The sequence below is a fragment of the Mandrillus leucophaeus genome, unplaced genomic scaffold (genome assembly GCF_000951045.1).
Source record: "Mandrillus leucophaeus isolate KB7577 unplaced genomic scaffold, Mleu.le_1.0 Scaffold228, whole genome shotgun sequence".
Classification (NCBI taxonomy): Eukaryota; Metazoa; Chordata; class Mammalia; order Primates; family Cercopithecidae; genus Mandrillus; species Mandrillus leucophaeus.
Window position 1 is genome coordinate 368,250 of NW_012102343.1, and position 9,253 is coordinate 377,502.

The 9,253-nt window shown below is 44.1% G+C and overlaps 1 protein-coding gene across 2 annotated transcripts in view; it reads right to left on the reverse strand.

Annotated features, from left to right (window-relative positions):
* Nucleotides 1–6,243, reverse strand: part of ENTPD5 (ectonucleoside triphosphate diphosphohydrolase 5) — a 62,492-nt gene extending 56,249 nt beyond the window's left edge. For both annotated transcript variants that reach the window (XM_011981505.1, XM_011981506.1), the window contains exons 1-2: nt 6,137–6,243; nt 631–694 (exon numbers count right to left, since the gene is read on the reverse strand). The gene's annotated coding sequence lies outside the window, so the exon portion shown is untranslated. The remainder of the gene's footprint in view (nt 1–630; nt 695–6,136) is intronic.
* Nucleotides 6,244–9,253: the final 3,010 nt, after the last annotated feature.

Genomic DNA, 9,253 nt, shown 5'->3' on the forward strand with positions numbered 1-9,253 from the left:
GAACCCGGGAGGTGGAGGTTGCAGTGAGCTGTGATTGAGCCATTGCACTCCAGCCTGGGCAACAAGAGCAAAACTCCATCTCAAAAAAAAAAAAAAAAGTGTTTCCATTGTGAATTATATAATTTCCCACAGGGAATACCCTTTTATTTATAGTTCAGAGTCATGATTATGATTATCAGTTATGTTTTCCTGTAAAACTGAGATGCTTCCAAGGGCTACAGTAGGTCTATAGGACTGTTTGCCCTTCTGTCACCAAATGGTCCCAGCTTGCTATCCTTTCTGAGCTAGTTTTTTCTGACATCATGCTATCTATTATCACTGATCAGTATTGTCATGTGCCCAACTCCTTCAATAAACCACCATTACCTCCTAATTTTCTTTTTAAATCTGTTGTAGGATGTAAATCAGCCATAATTATTATTATATATAAGCCATAATTATTAGAATTTCAAGTCAACATAAGCAAATGAGGGCCTCTCCAACAGAATAAGGCTACTGGACTTTGTGACAGCTCTTTCAGTGCCTTGTGGACCCTTTTCCATCTACTGTGATCTCTCAGCTAGGAACAACAAAGCAGAAATTGCAGAAATCTGACCTAAGAAAAAGTGAAGTATTATATATGTTACTTACCAGTTTTTTCTTTCCTTCTGAATTTTCTCCTTTGTTCCTTTAACTATTATATCACTTTTTCAACCTGTGTAAGATGGAAATGAATAATTATGAGAACAGTTTCCTTTTTTTCTCTGCCGTCAGTATGCCTACTTTTGACTCAGTTATCTCTTCTACATTTTCATTTCTAATCTTTCCAGGCTTTGGAATCCACATCATCAAGCTCATCTCCTGACTTGTAATCTAATGCCCTCCTGCTCTTTCTCCTCCCCTACACTTTCTTCTCACTCAAATTACAACCTCAGCTACTTTACCACACATCCAGCTCATTTAAAAAGTCACCAACAGCAAGAGACGCAAGTCACACTCCCTCTAGAAGCTGGTGTATATGTGTGTGTAAAGGTGGAGAAGGCAATGACTAAGGAGCTAATTCGTAAGTAAAGTACACAGACTGGATGTGGTAACTCATGCCTATAATCCTGGCACTTTAGGAAGTCAAGGCAGGCAGTTAGCTTGAGCTCAGGAGTTTGAGACCAACCTGGGCAACATGGCGAAACCACATCTCTACAAAATATACAAAAAATTAGCCAGGTGTGGTGGCATGTGCCTGTAGTCCCAGCTACTTGGCAGGCTGAGACAGGAGGATTGCTTGAATGTGGGAGGTTGAGGCTGTAGTGAGCTGAGATGTGAGGTCTTTTTTTGCTGCTAAAATGCCAGCCAGGCCGGGCGCGGTGGCTCAAGCCTGTAATCCCAGCACTTTGGGAGGCCAAGACGGGCGGATCACGAGGTCAGGAGATCGATATCATCCTGGCTAACACGGTGAAACCCTGTCTCTACTAAAAAATACAAAAAACTGGCTGAGCGAGGTGGTGGGTGCCTGTAGTCCCAGCTACTCGGGACGCTGAGGCAGGAGAATGGCATAAATCCGGGAGGCGGAGCTTGCAGTGAGCTGAGATTCGGCCACTGCACTCCAGCCTGGGCGACAGAGCTAGACTCTGTCTCAAAAAAAAAAAAAAAAAAAAAACACTAGCCGGGCGAGGTGAGGCAGGAGAATGGCATAAACCCAGGAGGCGGAGCTTGCAGTGAGCTGAGATCCGGCCACTGCACTCCAGCCTGGGCGATAGCGAGACTCCGTCTCAAAAAAAAAAGATAATAATAAAATAAAATAAAATAAAATGCCAGCCATATGTTCCACAATATAATCAATGAGTAGCTACTATTACATGCATGAGTATGTGGTTAAAAGGGACCAAGCAGATGGGGGCTTGGTGGCTCACACCTATACTCCCAGCACTTTGGGAGACTAAGGTGAAAGAATCACTTGAAGAATTTGAGTTTACGTATTATTTTCTATCCCTCAGGAACAAAAAAGTTAAACTTACCTACACAACATAAATCTGAAGATGACACATTGAAGACAGGATTTGAATTATGGATATGACTCATGAAACCAATGTTATAAATTCTAACTATAGGGTCTCCAAAGTAAACTTTTTTTTTTTTTGAGATGGCATCTTGCTCTGTTGCCCAGGCTGGAGTGCAATGGCATGATCTTGGCTCACTGCAACCTCCGCCACCCAGGTTCAAGCAATTCTCCTGCCTCAGCCTCCCGAGTAGCTGGGATTACAGGTGCCCACCATCATCCCCGGCTAATTTTTTATTTTTAGTAGAGAGGGGGTTTCATTATGTTGGCCAGGCTGGTCTTGAACTCCTGACCTCAAGTGATCCACCAGCCTTGGCTTCCCAAAGTGCTGGGATTATAGGCATGAGCCACTGGTGCTAGCTGGGACTCATTCATCTTTGAACACTGATTACTTAACAGAGTACCATCTGGCATATATGTTTGTTTAGTGTTTGTTAAATAAATTAACAAATACATAAATCTCGTCATTCTGCTTCTCAAAATTTTCATTAATGTCCCACTGTCCACAACAGAAGTTACAAACTCAAATACCTACAGGCAAAGGGCAGGAAATGTAAATAAGTAAAGGTGTGTGTAAGACAAAGGAACTGGTAGGGATTGTGGTAAACTGGAGAGCATGTGTCCCATCTGAAGGTGTGGCTTCTTGCTATTCCCACCAATTGCTACCATAATGGAACGTAGGCCCCATTCTGCCAGGTCTTCTGATTTTTCAAGGTAAGCTGAAAGCACAGATTTCTTTGTAAAATCTGCTGATTTTTAAATGATGACAACTAATTCCATTTAAAATCCCCCAAAAACCCACCTTTCAGGCCAAAGAAAACACATTCTATGAGCCAAATCCAGCCAAGTCACAAGCTGGTGGCTCTAGTCTGCAGGATAAAAGACAAATTCCCTGCCTGACATTCTAAGTCGTTCACAATGAGTTCCCAGCCTGCCTTTTTAGAGTTTTTGGCTTACTCATTCCATACAATAACCCTCTGCTCTAGTCTAGTGGTTCTGAAACTTTAGCATGCATCAGAACCACCTGGAGGGCACAGATTGCTGGGCCTCATTGCCAGTATTTCTGATTCAGTAGGTCTCAGGTGGGGCCTGTGAAACTGCAGTTCTAATAAGTTACCAGATGATGCTGATGCTACCGGTCTGTGGACCACACTTTAGGAAACAATGCTCGAGTTTAAGCATACTCTGAATTGTGCTCACATTGTTCTAACTTCCCAGATGAACTTCCCTCTGCTTTCAGTCCATCTCCTTCTGTAAACTTTCCCTGACTACAACAGTCTTAAATGCCTCCAAATTCAATAGCACCTAGGGTTTGGGCCAAGCTTAGTCAACCCACAGCCCATGGGCCACATGCAGCCCAGGACGGCTTTGAATGCAGCCCAACACAAATTCGTAAACTTTCTTAAAATATTATGAGATCTTTTTTGTGATTTTTTTTAACTTCATCAGCTATCATTAGTGTTAGTATATTTTATGTGTGACTCAAGACAATTTTTCTTCTTCCAATGTAGCCCAAGGAAGCCAAAAGATTGGACACCCCTAGTCTACACCGTCTCTCCTTTATCAATCCCTGCTTGGTACTGTTTACTGTTAAGTGTTTGTGGATGGGTGACAATGAGGTTGTATATTCTCAGAGATCAACATCCAGGTCAGAGCTTTACACATCTGACTGTAAACAACTTGAGGGCAAGGGCCTTCTCTTGTTCCTTACTGTACGCATCAAGTTATCAGACAGGTTGTTATACAGTTGGTATTCATTAAATGTTTCTTTTCTTTTTTTTGAGATGGAGTCTCGCTCTGTTGCCCAGGCTGGAGTGCAGTGGTGTGATCTCGGCTCACTGCAAGCTCTGCCCCCCGGGTTCACGCCATTCTCCTGCCTCAGCCTCCCGAGTAGCTGGGACTACAGGCGCCCGCCACCACGCCCGGCTAATTTTGTGTATTTTTATTAGAGACGGGGTTTCACTGTGTTGGCCAGGATGGTCTCGATCTCCTGACCTCATGATCCGCCTGCCTCGGCCTCCCAAAGTGCTGGGATTACAGGCGTGAGCCACCGCGCCTGGCCTCATTAAATGTTTCTTGAATGAACGTTTGACAGATCCATGACATGAAAATGCAGACAAGTGGGCCTAAAATTTGGGTAATTTTTCTTTGATTTTTTAAAAAATTAGAGACAGGATCTTGTTATGTTGTTCAGGTCAGTCTCAAAATCCTGGGCTCAAGCGATCCTCCTACCTCGGCCTCCCGAAGTGCTAGGATTACAGATGTGAGTCACTGTGCCCAGTCCAGGTAAATTTTCTTAGACAACTTTTAGTCTGTGGCACTGTTGGGATGGACAACTAATAAAAATGGGATATTTTGCAAATAAAGTAACAGTAGTTAATAATTATTTGTAGGCATAGTGGTGCACACCTGTAGTCCCAGCTACTTGGGAAGCTGAGGTAGGAGGATCTCTTGAGCTCAGGAGCTTAAGTTCAGCCTGGGCAACATAACAAAACCCCATCTCAAAAATATATGGCCAAGCATGGTGGCTCACAACTATAATCCCAGCACTTTGGGAGGCTGAGGTAGGAGAACCATTTGAGCCCAGGAGCAACATAGTGAGACCCAGTCTTAACCAAAAAAAAAAAAAGAAAAAGTTAGCTGGGCATGGTGGCATGAACCTGTGGTCCCAGCTACTCAGGAGACTGACGTGGGAGAATTGCTTGAGCCCAGAAGGTTGAGGCCGCAGTGAGTCATGATTGCACCACTGCATTCCAGCCTGGGTGACATAGTGAGACCCTGTCATTCATTCATAAACAAATAAATTAAATAAATAAATAATTATCTGTGGTAATGTATCTTGTATATAAGTAAAACAGTGAATGCTTTAAATTTTTAAAAGTTATCTAAAAGTGGTAAGATTAAATCCTTGACCACCAGGATTTCTTAAAATGCCCCTGCAGAGATCTGAACTAGTCTTAATATCACAAGAAAATGTCAATTTAGTAGAATTCTATATTTGCAGCACATGCAATAAAAAAGCAGGATGAAAGTAACTCCTGGCCAGGTGTGGGTGGCTCAAGCCTGTAATCCCAGCACTTCGGGAGGCCAAGGCAGGCAGATCACCGGAGATGAGGAGTTCAAGACCAGCCTGGCCAACATGGTGAAACCCCATCTCTACTAAAATACAAAAATTAGCCAGACATGGTGGCAGGTGCCTGTAATCCCAGCTACTCGGGAGGCTGAGGCAGGAGAATCACTTGAACCTGCGAGGTGGAGGCTGAAGTGAGACACGATTGTGCCACTGCACTATAGCCTGGGCGAAAGAGCAAGACTACCTCTCAAAAAAAAAAAAAAAAAAGTAACTCCCAAGAGAAACACTGATTATTCCCTTTAGTACAGTTTGGATAATAATATATTTATTTAGGATTCTAAAGGCTATGTAAAAACAAAATCTAAAGCTGTTCACTTAGTCTGTTCTACCTATAAAGTACCATCTGCTATAAGGTGATTTCAAGAATGATTTATGAAGAGAAACATGGCTTCTAAGGTAAACCCAAATAAAGTTACAGATGAGTTTATAAAGTAAACCCAGTTCTGGAGTTACTAGAAGAAACAAGCAGAAGTACTACCCCCCCTCTCCCCGCACCCCCGCCCTTTTTTTTTTTTTTTTTGAGAAAGAGTCACACTATTGCTCAGGCTGGAATACAGTGGCACAATCACGGCTCACTGAAGCCTTGACCTCCCTGGGCTCAGGTGATCCTCTGAACTCAGATTCCTGAGTAAGCTGGAACTACAGGTACATGTCACCACACCCGGTTAATTTTTGTACTTTTTGTAAAGACAGGGTTTTGCCATGTTGTCCAGACTGGTCTTGAATTGGGCTTAAGCAATCCACCTGCCTTGGCCTCCCAAAGTGTTAGGATTATAGGCATGAACCACCATGCCCAGCCAGAAGTTCTATCTATTTTGATACATAATAGTTCTAGATTTTATATATGGTTTATTGAACAAAATTAACATCACCTGGCAAAATAATAGAGAATTAAATTCAGGAAAAAAAGAAAACCACCATTCAGGAGCATTTGAAATACATTTACAACTTTAAGCTGGTGGAGATATTACCTTACATCTGGATACAAGTCCTACCTAACAGCACCATAATGATCTTGTCTGTATGAGGATTCAGCCAAGACACTCCACATTTCTTTGTTGACCAGGAACAAGGAAAACTGGACAGAAAAAGAATTACAAAACCAAGTCAACAAAACAAGAAGTGGTTTGTTCCAAGTTTAAAAGCATTAGTGTTCTAAACAATGAAACAAGGCAAATTTATTTAGTAATAATTCGTGAAACTTCACAGTAAAGGCACCTACCAGTAGCTGTGGAAGGAAATGCTACCACATGAACTACTAAATAGCAACTTCCTACTCTACTATCCATACTATCAGTTGTTGCTCACCAGCAGATGACAGTAACAACATTCAGTTCTTTGGTAGAAAATGAGGGAATTCAGAAGACTGTAGACTCTAGACCCACCTCTACCAGAGTATGAAATCTTGGCATTTCTCTGAGTCATATTCATGTCACAACAGCTTTATCTACAAAATCAAACTTAGTCAATAAAAAATATATACAATAAAATAAACTAGGTCAGGTGTGGCTGCTCATGCCTGTAATCCCGGCACTTTGGGAGGCAAAGGCAGGACGATCACTTGAGCTCAGGAGTTCAAGACCTGCCTGGGCAACATGGCAAAACCCTGTCTCTACAAAAAATACAAAATTAGCCAGGCGTGGTGGTGCATGCCAGAGGCTGAGGTGCATGCCAGAGACTTGAGTCCAGGAGGTCGAAGCTGTAAGGAGCCATGACTCTGCCACTGTACTCCAGCATGGGCAAGAGTAAGACCCTATCTCAAGAAAACCACCAAAAAACCCAAAAACCAATAAAAGAAACGATAAAGTACTATAACTAAGGTACTACGCATATATTAATAATCGTTATAGTCAAATTTTTGTTTATCAATTAATCTATAAGCCTACGTTCAAATAAGGAGTCTTGAACTGACTTTCATATTATAAAGTTACCAATTTCTGGCCGGGCTAGGTGGCTCACACCTGTAATCCCAGCACTTTGGGAGGCCGAGGTAGGAGGATCACAAGGTCAGGAGATCGAGACCATCCTGGCTAATACGGTGAAACCTGATCTCTACTAAAATTACAAAAAATTGGCCGGGCGTGGCAGTGTGCGCCTGTAGTCGCCTGTAGTCCCAGCTGCTGGGGAGGCTGAGGCAGGAGAATGGCATGAACCCAGGAGGCGGAGCTTGCAGTGAGCCTAGATAGCACCACTGCACTCCAACCTAGGCGACAGAGCAAGACTCCACCTCAAAAAAAATAAAGTTACCAATTTCTAGAATAAATTCTGAATATACAGCCTGTGACAGAAGATGCCCTACTCTCTTTTCTGCAGCTTATCAACAGTGTGCTTTTTCAGAACCTTACACATACAAAATTAATAGTAACTGTATAGATTTTATATCAGAGATAACCCCTTCAATATATGGCGATTGCACCTATGGATTCACGGGAGTGTGAAAATGTACCAGAGATACAGTCAGAAAAAGCCATGATCAGCCAGGCGCGGTGGCTCACGCCTGTAATTCCAGCACTTTGGGAGGCCAAGGCGGGCGGTTCACCTGCGGTCAGAAGTTCGAGACTGGCCTGACCAACATGGAGAAACCCCATCTCTACTAAAAATATAAAAGTAGCCGGGCGTGGTGGCGCACGCCTGTAATCCCAGCTACTCGGGAGGCTGAGGCAGGAGAATTGCTTGAATCCGGGAGGTGGAGGTGGTGGTGAGCCGAGATTGTGCTATTGCACTCCAGCCTGGGTGGGCAACGAGAGAAACTCCCTCTCAACAAAAAAAAGAAAGAAAGAAAAAGCCATGATCATGCTGACAGATGGTATGTATAAAAAGGTTTATGCCAGCCTGACCAACATGGTGAAACCCTGTCTCTACTAAAAATACAAAATTAGCCAGGGATGGTGGTGTGCGCCTTTAATCCCAGCTACTCGAGAGGCTGAGGCAGGAGAATCGCCTGAACCCGGGAGGTGGAGGTTGTGGTGAGCCGAGATCGCGCCATTGCACTCCAGCCTGGGCAACAAGCGCGAGACTCCGTCTCAGGAAAAAAAAAAAAAGGGTTTACAGCCGGGGGCGGTGGCTCACACGTGTAATTTCAACACTTTGGGAGGCCGAGGTGGGTGGATCACCAGAGGCCAGGAGTTCGAGACCAGCCTGGCCAGCATGGTGAAACTCCATCTCTACCAAAAATACAAAAATTAGCTGGGTGTGATGGCACGCACCTGTAGTCCTAGTTACTGGGGAGGCTGAGGCAGGAGAATCCTTGAACCCAGGAGGTGGAGGTTGCAGGGAGCTGAGATGCCCCACTGCACTCCAGCCTGGGCGACAGGAGACTGTCTCAGAGAAAAAAAAAAGTTTACATGACTTATCATTACCAAATCGGCATGTTCCCTCAGAGCAGAAACAGAAATTCAGAAACAGAAATCATGCAAGTGGCAAACAAAGTGGGAGGGAGTAATTAGAGGTCAAAGACCTCGGGAAGGGGTGTACGAATTAAGTCCTCCATAGAGAAATGGTGAGGAAGGATCTACAACGACATTTAAAATAAACTTTTTAAATTGAAATGGAGTATAACACAGAGCAGAGCTTCAACCACAAGTCTCCTATTGGCTTGACACTCAGAATACCGTATCTTTCTTAATGACTAACTAACTGAGTCTAATTGAAAAATGAGAATACTTGTGAGCACACTCCTTTTCAGAGGTGTATTCAGGATTTCAGGAGTCGGGGAGGCAAGTTAAAGAGCTTTCAACTTTATGCAACTTTGAGGAAAGAAGGCTACGGACGGGTGAGGTATTAGCAAATGGAAATCCGGGGGACGGTCGTGGGCGGGAAGTATCGGCCACACAGGACCTAATGAGGCCCAGGACCCTGCTCCTGACCTCGGTGGCAGCACTCCCCTCCCTGCCGGCTCCCTGGCGTGCTGCTGCTCTTGGGAGGCAGGCAGCCTCGCCCCCAACCACCGCCCTCGGGAAAGTCATCAACAGCCTATCAAAAAACGTTTGGCCTGGGACATCCGCTGGCTGCGCTATCCCTTACAGAATCAGCAAGGATGAAAAGCCAGGAAAGGGATGGAACTCAAAGAAGTCGGGCAGTGCCGGGAG